Below are 16,931 nucleotides of genomic sequence, written 5' to 3' on the forward strand. Positions count from 1 at the left end.
CTTCACCTCGTTATCTCTTCTCAGGCACCTTTCTTTCCATATCTGGAAGTCACTCTCATTGTAATATTCTTCTCAATTGCCTCTTCTCAGGCCATTACGACCCTTCACGGCATTGTTCACTTCAGGATTTACTTCTTGCACTTCTTCGTCATTGTTTCCTCCTCCATCATTTGGTTCCACGTACTCCTCTTCCTGACTGTGTATGTCATCATTGACTCTCGCCTCCTGTCCGACATTGGCCATCTATTCTTTACTAAGTTCCCACAGACGATGCCAAATAGTGGGTGTTAATTTCCTACCTCACAACCAAACAGGGAACTTAGCTAGAGAGCACGCGCCATAATAGATTAAACCAAGCACCTGCTAACAAGAAGACTAGAATACCACGGTGGCTCGTCCACCCGGAGGCACTCCGACGATCAAGTCAATCACTTATATCTCAAAGATATCTAATCAAGTATTCAGTGCACAAGTAAAAACTTACCTTAGACCTACAGTTGTGCCTTACTTTTATAGCCAATAGTGCCCTTGTCTACTAGCAGTCTCACTTCATAAGACTCAAGCACAATGCTTATCTTAGACTCTTAGTTAGATATGGATGAACTCAAAAGCTTCATCTTTATCCGAACTAAGCACATCACATATCTAGGACTCTTGTTCCATATCTAAATATCTCAGGATTCCGGTATTACTACACCATACATTGGCAATACCATAATCACCTCGGCAATCTAGCTCGTCCGCATGGCACGACCCTAAAAATATGTCCCCACAGGAGGTATATGAAGAAATTTAATACTTCCTTGGAGCATCTCTATGCCTTTGTTCATGGCAGGATGGTTAATAGGTTTCATTTGTATGCACCATAAAGTTACTACTATCATCTTCTTTACCATCTCCTTCTCCTCCTTCATCGTCTCTCCCATTTCTACGTGCTTTCTATTTGTGAATTGGTCATAAACCCATGAAGGGAAATAAATTTGGCTTGAATTAGCTGATGCATTCCAATTCCTCCTCTTGCCTGCTATTTCCATCAACAACATTCCAAAACTATAAACGTCAGCTTTATATGACACACCTCCAATGTTTTTGTAGAATAACTTGGGGCCATGTAACCCATGGTTCCTCTTGCTGCAGTGAGAGGCACAATACTATCAACTGTTGGATACAATTTTGCTAGCCCAAAGTCCGAAACTTTTGGAGTGAAATTCTCATCAAGGAGAATGTTGTGAGGCTTTATATCAAAATGCAGGATTTGCATATCACGACCTCGATGCAAATATTCAATCCCCCGTGCCACTCCAAGAGAGATTTCCGGGGTTACTAGTGTACCTACTCAATTTACAGATAGCATAAGCTATATCAGGACGAGTACAATTCATTAGGTACATTAGGCTTCCAATAATTTGGGAGTATTTTAACTGAGACACTGCATCACCTTTATTTTTTGATAAAGATTAACGTCTACAGGTGTTCTAGCTAAATTCATATTATCCTTGATAAATTTATCAAGAATTTTCTCAATATAATGTGATTGAGATAATGCATATCCGTCAGATGTTTTAGTAATTTTCATTCCTAATATAACATCTGCGACCCCCATATCTTTCATATCAAATCTTTTGTTAAGCATTTGCTTAGTTGATTTGATCATGTTTTGACTGCTTTTAATGATAAGCATGTCATCCACATAAAGACAAACTATGACATGTCCTTGGTCAGTGTTTTTAACATAGACGCATTTGTCACATTCGTTTATCTTAAACTCATTAGTAAGCATTGCATGATCAAATTTTTCATGCCATTGCTTAGGTGCTTGATTTAATCCATAAAGGGATTTTACAAGTCAACAAACTTTCTTTTCTTGCCCTGATACTACAAACCCTTCGGGTTGCTCCATATAGATCTCTTCATTTAGATCACCGTTTAAGAAAGCTGTCTTAACATCCATTTAATGTATTTCTAAGTTAAACAACGCTGCTATAGAAATAAGCATGCGAATGGATGTTATTCTTGTCACAGGAGAATATGTGTCAAAATAGTCCAGACCTTCCTTTTGTCTGTAACCTTTAACTACAAGTCTTGCTTTATACTTGTCAATTGAACCATCTGCTTTCATTTTTCTCTTAATATCCATTTATATCCAAGAGGTTTAGTGTAACGCCCTCAAAAAAAAAAAAACATTAAACCCATGAATATAGACATGCATTGATATGTAAAAGTTCCACATTCTTCCATTTATCAGAGTTTCATTACAAAAAGTATTACATGTTAACGACAAAAGCAAATGCCCTAAAGGCTTACAGCTTTCCAAGTTAACACTTGGTTACAACAAAAGAGTACTAACTCATTTACACATTAAGCCCTTGGCTTGAATTTACATGTAATACATCAAAAATAAGACGACAAAAGTGTGTCCGCCTCTAGCCTCCCAAGCTACGTCCTTGGAGGTGGCATGCTACCTGTACCTGAAAATGATATTCCCATATAGGGTGAGCCACAGCCCAGTAGAAACATACTAAACAAAATATGAACAATGACTAAAAGATTAGCAGTTGATAGATGGTCAACACTGATACTTTCCCTTATCACACTTTACATTTTTTTTATGACATACAAGTCCATGTTACAATTCATTTTCCAATTCCTTTCAATTCTCAAATTACAACCATGGCTCAGAACCTGGCCAAACAATTCATATGAGACAGTAACTCATATCACACACTTCCCGTTTCACATTAGATAAGCATACTAGCTATATCACACAACAACAGATAAGCATACAAGCTATATCATCACTTCCACAGATATGCATACGAGCACTATCACACTTCCAATGACAAGCATATGAGCTCTGTCAATACATCACTAGATAAGCATATGAGCTCTATCTACGGAGTCCATCCCCTATCTCCTCCCAACAACATCCGGTTTAGAGGTCCATCCCCTATTTTCCCCTAAACCGTGGAGTACATCCCCTATCTCCTCCAACACAACACAATGCATATAAACAACAATTATACACATCATCACACAATACATAAATTTAATGTATTCTTTCAATCGTCAATCTCAATGACACATTCCAGTGATTAGTTATAGTTTGCCTAATCATCATGCATTGTCTACAACAATCACGACTATCCTCCACCGATAGCCCAAAGCAGTTATTTCTATACAGAAAATAAATGCAACAATGGATATATAATCAACATTTCAACTAGGTGAGTGATAAATAATCCAACTACACCCTTTAACCCCTTTCCTTTTCAATTTCCACATTCTCAATTCAATTCCTCATTCCCAACAATTTGTTATACAAATTAATCAATCAATGTAATTAGGTTATTTTCCATAATTAACATTCCAACCCTTAGGTCCCATTTTCTTCAATGATTCAACATTTGTTCCATTTCTCTATACCAAACGTGCATTTAGGTTTATTATAGATAAAACCCCAACTTTTGTAAAATAACACAAAAGCCCCAAACTTTCACAAAATTACCAAAACAACGCCAACATCTCAAAATACTAAAATTTAAAGACAAAATCCATAGAGAGGAGTAGGATATCCCTACCTCAAATCCGGAGCCCCAAGGGAGAAGATGACAAAACCCAACGTGCTCCAAATCCCGAAGTTTTCAGATTAAAATGTAGCCCTCGACGATCAACAACTTTTTTGTAAAAGCCAAAGATGAGCAAATCACTCCTACTAGATCAAAACCTAGAGAGAAGGTAGAGTTCTAGAGTGAGAGGCTCAACAATGGTGTTTTTGGGAAAGTAGGAGAGAGAAGAGAAAGTGAAAAAGTGATTTGAAAAGTCAAAACTCGGAACTTAAACCCAAACGCCCTGCTCGAGCGTCACTCACAGAATCCCGCTCGAGCGTTAACAATCCCGCTCGAGCGGCGGATACACACTCCCATAACTTTTACAGAACCAGGTCTCCGCTCGAGCGTCAAACCTCCCGCTCGAGCGTCACACACAACAACTCGCTCGAGCGTCAAAGTTCCCGCTCGAGCGTACAACTCTGCAGAGGAGATACTGGAAGATGGAAAACTACGCTCGAGCGTCAAGAACCCCGCTCGAGCGTCAAGAACCCCGCTCGAGCGGACAGACAATAACGAAGGGCCCGCTCGAGCGTCAAAATCCTCGCTCTAGCGTGAAGGCCAAAATCTGGGCAACTACTCTTGGTTTCTAAGTTCAACCAACCTATAACAAACTCGCCCAATACATCCTATAACCCAAATACAAAGTAAGAAAGGATGTACACCAGGTAATAACCAACTACTATCATCCACGGACACATGTCCGGATCACTGTACAACAAGGGTAAACCCGGGATCGCTATAACCTCCCCCCCTTAAAGAATTTCGTTCCCGAAATTAAGCACAAGTTTTCAAAAACAGGTTTTCCTCCATTTTAAACAATGTTACATTTTAACATTCAACAATTCGACCCATTACCGGTCATCCCATCCCTTCAACAAGAGGCATTTCACAATATGTAAATAACATATGTACTTTCAACATGCATCAACATTACGCATTTCCGTTCCAATTTCAACAATATATTCAACATATATATAATGTTACATTCAACTTCCATATGAGGCAAGTTCCAAAACATACTTCCAATAAACCAAAACATTTTCAATGTTTCACAACTTAAGACATATATAAAAGCTCTTAAGTTCAACAATAGTTCAAAATCTAAATACAAGATTACATATCAACAAACAAGTCCGGATATCTCTCACGGACTTCCAACTCACGTTCCCAAGTGGCTTCCTCCACTCCGTGATGTTTCCACAAGACTTTCACCAAAGGAATGGTCTTGCCACGCAGGACCTGATCCCGCCTATCCAAGACCCGAACCGGTCTCTCCTCATACGAGGCATCCTCATCTACCTCTAAATCGGTCCAATCCAATACATGTGATGGATCTGGCTCATACTTCCGAAGCATACTCACATGAAACACGTTATGCACTCCGGACAACTGCGGCTATAAGGCTAACCGATAAGCAACCTCGCTAACCCTCTCAAGGATCTCAAAAGGCCCAATGAACCGAGGGGATAACTTCCCACTCTTCCCAAACCTCATCAAACCTCGCCTAGGTGATACCTTCAGAAAGACATGATCACCTACCTCAAACGCCAAAGGCCTCCTCCTATGGTCAGCATAAGATTTCTGACGACTCTGGGCTGTAACAAGCCTCCTGCGGATAAGCTCAACTTTCTCCGTCGTCTCCCTAACCAACTCCGAACCCAACAAAGGTGCATCACCCACCTCGGCCCAACACACTGGAGACCTACATGGTCGGCCATACAAGGCCTCAAACGGTGCCATACCGATACTAGACTGAAAACTGTTGTTGTAGGCAAACTCTACCAAGGATAAGTGCCTCTCCCACGTCCCACTGAAGTCCAGGACACAACCCCGAAGCATATCCTCGAGGATCTGAATAGTACGCTCAGACTGCCCGTCAGTCTGAGGATGATAAGCCGTACTAAAGGTCAACTTAGTGCCCAAGGCACTCTGCAAACTCTGCCACAACCTGGCGGTAAAACGAGGATCTCTATCTGAGACGATCGTCACTGGGACCCCGTGCAATCTCACTATGTCCCGAATATACAAGTCGGCAAGATGATCTACCGAATCTCTCACGCGCATAGGAATAAAGTGCGCCAACTTAGTCAACCGGTCTACAACCACCCAAATAGCATCACTACCCCGCTGAGTCCTCGGAAGACCCACGACGAAGTCCATAGTGACATGCTCCCACTTCCACTCGGCAATAGGCAGAGGTTGCAACAAACCCGCTGGCCTCTGATGCTCGGCCTTCACTTGCTGGCAAGTAAGGCACCTCGATACAAAAACAGCCACATCTCTCTTCATACCCCGCCACCAAAACTGGCGACCCAAATCCCGATACATCTTAGTGCCTCCCGGATATACCGCAAGACGTGAATGGTGAAACTCTCGGAGTACTTCCTCTCGGCAAGACTCCGGTACAAACAAACGGTCTCGGTATCTCACACTCTGGTCGGGATACACCGTCAAACCTTTCTCAACCTTCCCACTAGAGATCTTCTCTCGGAGGGACTCTACCTCAAGGTCACCTCTCTGCGCCTCTAACACTCTAGTCACAAGTGTAGGCTGTGCAACAACAGAAAACAAGGCCGCAGCCTCAACAGATTCGCCCAGTAGCAAATCAAACTCACCAAGTGCTCCCAACATCTCCCATTCCCGGATGGCTATACAAGCTACATCACTAATGGACTTCCTACTAAGGGCATCGGCCACAACATTGGCCTTTCCCGGGTGATAATGCAACTCAAAATCGTAGTCCTCAATGAACTCCATCCATCTCCTCTGCCTCAAATTCAAGTCTCTCTGTGTAAACAGATACTTCAAACTCTTGTGGTCCGAGAACACCTCGAACTTCTCACCATAAAGGTAGTGCCTCCAGATTTTCAAGGCAAAGATCACTGCCACTAACTCTAGGTCGTCTGTAGGGTAATTCTTCTCGTGAATTTTCAACTGACGTGAGCCATAAGCTACCACTTTCCCTTTTTGCATCAACACACAACCCAAACCCTCTCGCGAGGCATCACAATAAACCGCATAACCCAACCCTCTCTCTGGAATAATCAAAACCCGAGCGGCGGTCAATCTAACCTTCAATTCCTGGAATGACTTTTCACAAGTCTCACTCCATACAAACTTGACCCCTTTCCGCGTCAACCTAGTCAACGGCGAAGCTAGCCTGGAGAAATCCTTCACAAACCGACGGTAATACCCAGCTAATCCCAGAAAACTGTGGATCTCAAACACATTCTTCGGCTGTGCCCAATCTTGCACTGCCTCTACCTTGGATGCATCAACAGACACCCCTTCCCTGGATACCACGTGGCCTAAGAATTTCACCTCTCCTAGCCAAAACTCACACTTCCCAAACTTGGCATACAGCCTATGGGCTCTAAGTAACTCAAGCACCACTCTCAAGTGTGCCTCGTGCTCCTCCTCAGAAGGCGAATAAACAAGAATGTCGTCCACGAAAACGACCACAAATCGGTCCAAAAATTCCCGGAAGATCCGGTTCATCAAGTCCATAAAGACTGCCGGTGCGTTGGTAAGCCCAAATGGCATCACCAAAAACTCATAATGCCATACCGTGTACGGAACGCCGTCTTAGGAATATCCTCCTCCCTGACCCTCAACTGGTGGTAACCCGATCTCAGGTCTATCTTAGAGAAACAACGAGAACCCTTCAACTGGTCAAACAAATCATCTATACGGGGCATAGGGTACTTATTCTTGACCGTAGCCCGATTCAACTTCCGGTAGTCTATACACAATCTCAAGGCACCATCTTTCTTTTTAGCAAAGAGGGCCGGTGCTCCCCACGGTGAAACACTAGGGCGAACAAAACCCTTATCTAACAATTCCTGGAGCTGAACTTTCAACTCAACCAACTCTGCTGGAGCAAAACAGTAAGGTGCCATAGAAATCGGCGCCGTGCCGGGCACTAAATCAATAGAGAACTCTATCTCTCGGTGAGGTGGCAAACTAACAAGGTCTTCGGGAAAGACATCCGAATACTCACAAACCACCCTCGGCAATACAACATGGGTCTCATCACACTCACCACTCTCAAAGCTAGCAAGTAGACCACTAAGCTCACTTCGCCCTCGCGAATCATACCCCGGTGGCAAAACACTACCAACCCGGTCTCTCAAGAAATGGAACCACTCCCCGCTCAAGGTACATAACGTGACCCTCTGGCGGTAGCAGTCGATAACAGCCCGGTATGACGATAGCCAGTCCATACCCAAAATAACATCAAAGCCCTTCATGGGCATGACAACAAACGGAAAAGGAAGCCTATGGTCGGCGACCTCTATATCACAACCTCTAACACCTTGTTTCAAGATCAACTCACCCCCAAGAGGTGACACTACACAAATAGGAGATGCTAACTGTGCCAACTCCAATTCCAAAACAGATGCAAATGCAGCAGATACAAAAGAATGAGATGCACCCGTATCAATCAACACACTAGCAACCGAGTTGCAAAACAGAAAAGTACCTCTCATTACTGATGGAGCCGGTACTAAATCCTGCACGGTAACAGCATACACGCGCCCTGTAGGCCCCTGATCTACCTGCTCACCTCTAGGAGCATACGACTGCTGCACTGACTGGGACGACGAAGCCCCCGGATTGGCCCTCGAGGCCTGCACAGACTGAGCTGGCTGAAAACCCTGCGTCTCTCTAGAACCAGACGCTCCCGAAGTAGCACTCAACTGCGGGCAATACCTCTTCAGGTGCCCAGGCTGACCACACTGATAACAAGACAAAGGCTGGCCTCTGCCCTGACCCTGGCCCTGAGGTCTAGCTGATGAAGAAGCAGCTCGCTGACCCCCTCTCTTTTGCGGGCAAACTGAAGACTTGTGACCCAGCTGGCCACACGTAAAACAAGTCAAGCCTCCCTGACTACCTCTCCCAGAACCTGCACTCGGCACTGGAAAGGTCGATCTAGCCAAACCGCCCTGAGACTGCTGAGGGTTAGGACCCCTTTGTCTCCTACCATCACCCTGACCATCTTGGCCCCTCTTGGAGCCTCTCTGCCCCTCATCCTCCTCCTGCATCATGAGCTCCATATGAGCTGCAGCATTCACTAAATGTCTATACTCTCGGATGTAAGACCCACCAACCCTCAACTTGAGGCCCCGCCTCAACTTCCGCTCAAACTCATAGCAACGGCGTTCTTCGGACGCCACCAACTCAGGTGCAAACCTGGACAAACTAGTGAAAGTGGCCTCGAACTCTGCCACAGACATACCCTGCTGATTAAGCCGGCTAAACTGATCCCTCAGCTTCTCCCTAGCCACTGTAGATAAAAACCTCTCTTGGAAAGCATTTACGAACGCCTCCCATGTACCACCAACACGAGCCTTCTCGTACTTCCACCATTGACCCGCATCTCCCTTCAGCTGGAAGGATGCCAAGGTCACTTTCAATGCTCCGTCCTCGATGCCAAGCATCTCGAACGTCTTACTCATCTGCTCTAACCACTCGTCAGCCTTCAGTGGCTCCTTTGGATCCCCAACAAACTCCTCCGGGTTAGACCGGAAAAACTCTCTCTTCAAGAAAGAAGGCCCTACCTCAGCTGCCTGATTCCCAGCTCTGAGAATACCCAAAGCTCCCACTATCTCTCGTGCCAAGGCACTCATAGCCTGCTGGCCCGCTGGTTCGGCCACGTTGGCCTGACCAACACCCTCCTGCACTGCCGGAACCTCCTCCGGTAACGGTATTTCCTGCCTCGCAGGTCTACCACGCCTAGCACCTCTTCCTCGTCCTAACATCCTAATAAAGGTAATACAGAACGTTAGCACATTCATAAATGTGTCGAAGCTAAACACTCACGTCCTAGTGCACGGACAACAGTAATTCACTCCACGTAAGCACATAAACACATAGACACTTACGAATTTCATCTCCGGATAATGATAGTCCCGAGGCGTTACTAGAGTTCCGGTTAGAAACAGCATTGATCAAGTGCTTTTCCAACAAAACTCCCAGAAACCCAAGGATCCAATCAACATCCTAGAAACTACATTCCATACCCACATAGTCACATAAGCATGTTATCAATTAAGCACATAGCATATGACACTACATCTAAGTCTCTATCAAGCGAGACAAACCCATTGTGATCCTAATCACTTCCCACGTACCCAAAGTATTCGAACCCGGTACGCTCTGATACCAAGTTGTAACGCCCTCAAAAAAAAAACATTAAACCCATCAATATAGACATGCATTGATATGTAAAAGTTCCACATTCTTCCATTTATCAGAGTTTCATTACAAAAAGTATTACATGTTAACGACAAAAGCAAATGCCCTAAAGGCTTACAGCTTTCCAAGTTAACACTTGGTTACAACAAAAGAGTACTAACTCATTTACACATTAAGCCCTTGGCTTGAATTTACATGTAATACATCAAAAATAAGACGACAAAAGTGTGTCCGCCTCTAGCCTCCCAAGCTACGTCCTTGGAGGTGGCATGCTACCTGTACCTGAAAATGATATTCCCATATAGGGTGAGCCACAGCCCAGTAGAAACATACTAAACCAAATATGAACAATGACTAAAAGATTAGCAGTTGATAGATGGTCAACACTGATACTTTCCCTTATCACACTTTACATTTTTTTTATGACATACAAGTCCATGTTACAATTCATTTTCCAATTCCTTTCAATTCTCAAATTACAACCATGGCTCAGAACCTGGCCAAACAATTCATATGAGACAGTAACTCATATCACACACTTCCCGTTTCACATTAGATAAGCATACTAGCTATATCACACAACAACAGATAAGCATACAAGCTATATCATCACTTTCACAGATATGCATATGAGCACTATCACACTTCCAATGACAAGCATATGAGCTCTGTCAATACATCACTAGATAAGCATATGAGCTCTATCTACGGAGTCCATCCCCTATCTCCTCCCAACAACATCCGGTTTAGAGGTCCATCCCCTATTTTCCCTTAAACCGTGGAGTACATCCCCTATCTCCTCCAACACAACACAATGCATATAAACAACAATTATACACATCATCACACAATACATAAATTTAATGTATTCTTTCAATTGTCAATCTCAATGACACATTCCAGTGATTAGTTACAGTTTGCCTAATCATCATGCATTGTCTACAACAATCACGACTATCCTCCACCGATAGCCCAAAGTAGTTATTTCTATACAGAAAATAAATGCAACAATGGATATATAATCAACATTTCAACTAGGTGAGTGATAAATAATCCAACTACACCCTTTAACCCCTTTCCTTATCAATTTCCACATTCTCAATTCAATTCCTCATTCCCAACAATTTGTTATACAAATTAATCAATCAATGTAATTAGGTTATTTTCCATAATTAACATTCCAACCCTTAGGTCCCATTTTCTTCAATGATTCAACATTTGTTCCATTTCTCTATACCAAACGTACATTTAGGTTTATTATAGATAAAACCCCAACTTTTGTAAAATAACACAAAAGCCCCAAACTTTCACAAAATTACCAAACCAACCCAACATCTCAAAATACTAAAATTTAAAGACAAAATCCATAGAGAGGAGTAGGATATCCCTACCTCAAATTCGGAGCCCCAAGGGAGAAGATGACAAAACCCAACGTGCTCCAAATCCCGAAGTTTTCAGATTAAAATGTAGCCCTCGACGATCAACAACTTTTTTGTAAAAGCCAAAGATGAGCAAATCACTCCTACTAGATCAAAACCTAGAGAGAAGGTAGAGTTCTAGAGTGAGAGGCTCAACAATGGTGTTTTTGGGAAAGTAGGAGAGAGAAGAGAAAGTGAAAAAGTGATTTGAAAAGTCAAAACTCGGAACTTAAACCCAATCGCCCCGCTCGAGCGTCACTCACAGAATCCCGCTCGAGCGTCAACAATCCCGCTCGAGCGGCGGATACACACTCCCAGAACTTTTACAGAACCAGGTCTCCGCTCGAGCGTCAAACCTCCCGCTCGAGCGTACAACTCTGCAGAGGAGATACTGGAAGATGGAAAACTACGCTCGAGCGTCAAGAACCTCGCTCGAGTGGACAGACAACAACGAAGGGCCCGCTCGAGAGTCAAAATCCCCGCTCGAGCGTGAAGGCCAAAATCTGGGCAACTACTCTTGGTTTCTAAGTTCAACCAACCTGTAACAAACTCGCCCAACACATCCTATAACCCAAATAGAAAGTAAGAAAGGATGTACACCAGGTAATAACCAACTACTATCATCCACGGACACATGTCCGGATCACTGTACAACAAGGGTAAACCCGGGATCGCTATATTTAGAACCTGGTGGAAGATCCACCAATTCCCAAGTATGATTTTGCATAATGGATTCAATTTCATTATTAACAGCCTCTTTCCACAAAGGTGCTTCAGGTCCTGTCATTGCTGCCTTAAAGTTTTGAGGTTCATTTTCTAATAGGTATGTCAGAAAATCTGGACCAAAGGATTTTGAAGTTCTCGCTTTCTTACTTCGTCTTGGTTCATCATCAGTTAAATCCTGTTGGTCGAGACTATTACTGGTCACTTGTGTTTGATTGTCATTAGTCTCTTGACTTTGTGTACAATCATAAATTCTTTTCTTTGAACTTAATTCATGTCCTTTCTTGTAAGGAAAGACATGTTCAAAAAACACAGCATTCCTTGACTCTATAATAGTGTTCATATTTATATCTGGTATTTCTGATTTATAAGTCAGAAACCGATATGCACTACTATTCTGAGCATAACCAATAAACACACAGTCTACTGTTTTTGGTCCAATCTTAATCTTTTTAGGAACAAGAACTTCAACTTTTGCCAAACACCCCCACACTTTTAAGTATTTGTAGGAAGGTGGTCGACCTTTCCACAATTCATAAAGAGTGCTGTTGGTTTTCTTGTGGGGTATTCTATTAAGAACATAATTAGCAGACAAAATTGCTTCCCCCCACAAGTTCTGTGGTAAGCCTGAACTTAGTAACATGGGTGCTGTAGTTTGGTGAATAATGCAATGTTGTGCACAAAATTCACCACCCCTATTACTTCTGATATAAATCAATGAATTTCAAAACAAATTCGAGAAAAACCAAAATAATTATGACTACTCAAGTCAGAATTAATGTTTTGATAAAATCATATCCTCATAAAAAATTTTGCCTAAGAATCAAACAATTCAAAAACCCATTTGATTGTATACATTCTTGCAACTCAATAACAAATAAATGTCACTGTCATAAAAATATTTGTGACAGAAGAAAATTAAATTATCTCCACTAATACAAGAGATACACCCCCACATTAATAAAATGGTTCATGGTTTAATAAATTCTACTACGCAAGTAAAATAATTATTAATGACATCTCATGTCACATAATTCAAAATAAACTAAAAATCAACATAAAAGATTCTTAAATTTACTTTCCAATTAAATGGAACGATATAACTACATACATTTTCATGTTTAAATTTCTCTGGTGTTTAAACACCCATTCAAAATTGATTGGAAAAACTCAAATTAATCAGCATATCAATTTAACATTCCATATCACAAGAAATTTTTGTTAAGAAATAACTTGAGTTGGCATCATACATGCTTATCAAACGCATTAACTAAAAATAATGAATTAACAAAATAAAATAATCATGCATGATCCCAAAATTTGCATCATGAAATAAAAAGATTCTCAACTCATATATAAAAGTCAATGCGTGTTGAATTTTAAACTCCAAAATGACAAAACATACCTTCATTTAATAAGTTTGATTTGTACATAAATAAACTAATTAAATATGCATTAAAAAGTCCTTGTGAATATATATATATATATATATATTATTCCGACTCATATGCAGAAACTATTCACGACTACAGATCCACAAAAAAAAAATGATTCAAAAAACCAATAAAGAAACTAAACTTGCCACAAAGGTTTCTTTGTAATAAAAAAGAAATTTGTTTGTAAATTAATATTTTACTCCAGAAACAAATTCTCCTATGTATTACGATAAAGTCAAAAGAACTATGATTAATAAAATTAATTTTCTAGTTACTAAAACCAGAAAATAAATTATAACATAAAATAATTTTATTTTCCTTTTTATTTAAACTAGTAAAATAAAATACCGAAATAATATCTGATTACAAAAAATCAGATAAACAAACCACAAAATAATTTTCTAGTTACTAAAACCAGAAAATAAATTATAACACAATCATTTTATTTTTCTTGTTACTAAAACTAGAAAATATTGTAATTTTATTTTCCTTGTTACTGAAGCTAGAAAATAAAATACCACAAAACTATCTGATTACAAAAATCAGAAAAAACACAAAATAATTTTCTAGTTACCAAAACCAAAAAATAAATTAAAACACAAAATAATTTTATTTTCTTTGTTACTAAAACTAGAAAATAATATAATGTTATTTTCCTTGTTACTAAAACTAGAAAAATAAAATACCAAAATAATTTTCTGTAACACCAAATAATATTCTGCAATTGTTAATGACACCAGTATATTACTACTAGTTGTCAAAGAAAAAAGACAGTATATTACTACTATCTGTCAAATAGCATAAATCACTATTTGTTTTTCCAACCAGAATATTACTTTGAAAACACAGAAAATTAAATACAATGAAGATACCAAAAACAAAATAAGTATCTGTCTTAAGATTTTTGGACAATCTTCACTGTATTTCAAAGACTTAATTCTATTGTGTACAAAACAACAACTAGAATTTAAAGAAATAAAGAAAATGAGAGAATTTGTTTGATTACAAAAATCAAACTCGAAATAATAAATAAATAAATAAAAACAGATTTTATTTTGTTACAAAAACAAAATTAAAATCTGATTTAAATAAATAACAATAACACAAAAATTAATTAAATAACTTACTTGATTTAATTTCTTCGAATTATAATATGATCAAGTCCAGTGTTTGACACTGTGTCCTTAAGACAGATTCGTCCTCTCCACGGTGCTTTCAGAATGTGGACGTCTATCTCCGAAGATAAAATGATCTACTACAAACAATAGCAGCACTACAAATTGTTTGCCTTACGAACACACTAAGTGTTTATACTCTCTCTGACAAAAAAATAATGCAGCAAAATGAAGAGGATGTTTGCAGAATTATGAAGGACGAAAATTAGAGTTACAAAATCCAAATGAGGGCTGTCCTATTTATAGATGTAATAGTGGCTGTAGGTTTTGAATTGAACAGGTATGAAACCTGTTGGTTTTGAATTCAAACAGATTTGAATCTGTTGGATTACAGTAAATCTAAACCAATTTAATTCTGGTTTAAAAACGGGAAGGGCCCTGTTTGGATGTACAATAAAACCAAACTAGTTTAATTTTGAATTCTGGATTTTATTTTACCAAAAATTGTAACGCCCTCAAAATAACAACATTAAACCCATCGGATAAGACATGCATTTACATATAAACTAACCACATTCTTTTATTCATTAGAGTTCCATTACATAAGTATTACATGTTAACATCAAAACAAAATGCCCTACGGGCTTACAGTTTTCCAAGTTAAAACTTGGTTACAACAAAAGAGTACTAACTCGTTTACATAATAAGCCCTTGGCTTGAAGTTACATGTAACACATCAAAAGTTAGGCGACAAAAGTATGTCCGCCTCTAGCCTCCAGCTATGTTCTTGGAGGTGGCATGCTTCCTGCACCTGAAAATGATATTCCCATATAGGGTGAGCCACAGCCCAGTAGAAATATACTAAACCAACCATGAACAATGACTAAAAGATTAGCAATTGATAGATGGCCAACACTGATACAATCACATAAATCATATATTTATGTCAAACGACTTACAAGTCCCAATTACTTTTTTATTTCCCCTTTTTCAACAGATAGGCATATAACCACTACCCACATGCTCAACAGATATGTATAACAACAATATCCACATTCTCAGATAAGCAAATAAGTTATATCCACATTCTACAACAGATATGTATAACAACAATATCCACAGATAAGCATAAAAGCTATATCCACACATAACAAAGATAAGCATATAAGCTTTATCTTCACTTCTTTAGACAAGCATATGAGCTGTATCTACGGAGTTCATCCCCTATCTTCTCCCAACACTATCCGGTTTAGAGGTACATCCCCTATCTTCCCCTAAACCGCGAAGTACATCCTCTATCTCCTCCTCTACACATAACGTATATAAACACATTGGTTCTATATACAATCACCCAATACATACAGTTAATGTATTCTATCAATCGTCAAGTTCCATGACACATTTCATTGATTAGTTTCAGTTTGCCTAATCATCATGCATTGTCTACAACAATCACGACTATCCTCCACCGATAGCCTAAGCAGTTATTTCTAAACAGAAAATAAATGCACAAATGGATATTCAATCAACATTTCATTTCCTCATTTCTCACCATTAATTATCCCAATCAATCAATAATGTAATTAGGTCGTTATCCATAATTACCATTTCATCCCTTAGGTCCCATTTTCATCAATGATTTAACATTCATTCAAGTTCTCTATGCCAAACATGCATCCAGGTTTATTATGAATAAAACCCCAACTTTTGTAAAATTACACAAAAGCCCCAAACTTTCACAAAATTACCAAACCAAGCCCAACATCTCAAAATACCAAAATTTAAAGACAAAATCCATAGAGAGGAGTAGGATATCCCTACCTTGAAGTTTTAGCCAAAAAGGAGATGAAGACTCGAAGATCAACGTGCTCCAAATCCAAACCTTTTCAGATTAAATCGAAGCTCTCATCACCCTCTATCTTTTTAACAAAGGCCCTAGGCTAGATTCACACTCTAGGGAGATCAAATCTTAGAGAGAGTGCAAGTGTAGAGAGAGAGAGGCTCGGATTTAGGGTTTGATCAAAAAAAGAAGTGAAAAACTGAAGCTCAAAACCGCTACTGTCCGCTGATATAAAACACTCTTGCTCGAGCGAAGACTTGGTCGCTCGAGCGACCAGACACAGAAAACTCTCGCTCGAGCCAAGAAATTCTTGGTCGAGCGAAGAAAAACCCAGACCGCTCGAGCGAAGGAAGCTCGCTCGAGCCAAGAAAGGCAACTCTCAGGTCCAGAACCAGATGCAACCGCTCGCTCGAGCGAGCCACTCTGGCTCGACCCACCAAACACGAACCCCACTCTCGCTCGAGCGACCAACTCCTCGCTCGAGCGAAGGTCCAAAATTCTGGGCAGCAACACTAGGCTCCCGAACACAACCAACCTGTAACAAACCTGCCTAACACATCCTATAACTCAAATATGAAGAAAAAGGAATGTAA

At 40.2% G+C, this 16,931-nt stretch overlaps 1 pseudogene; it reads right to left on the reverse strand.

Moving 5' to 3' along the window:
- Nucleotides 1-755: 755 nt before the first annotated feature.
- The window catches only part of LOC114274970 (rust resistance kinase Lr10-like), a 44,326-nt pseudogene continuing 28,150 nt past the window's right edge, over nt 756-16,931 (reverse strand).

The sequence above is a fragment of the Camellia sinensis genome, chromosome 1 (assembly GCF_055761805.1).
Source record: "Camellia sinensis isolate YWXY chromosome 1, ASM5576180v1, whole genome shotgun sequence".
NCBI lineage: Eukaryota > Viridiplantae > Streptophyta > Magnoliopsida > Ericales > Theaceae > Camellia > Camellia sinensis.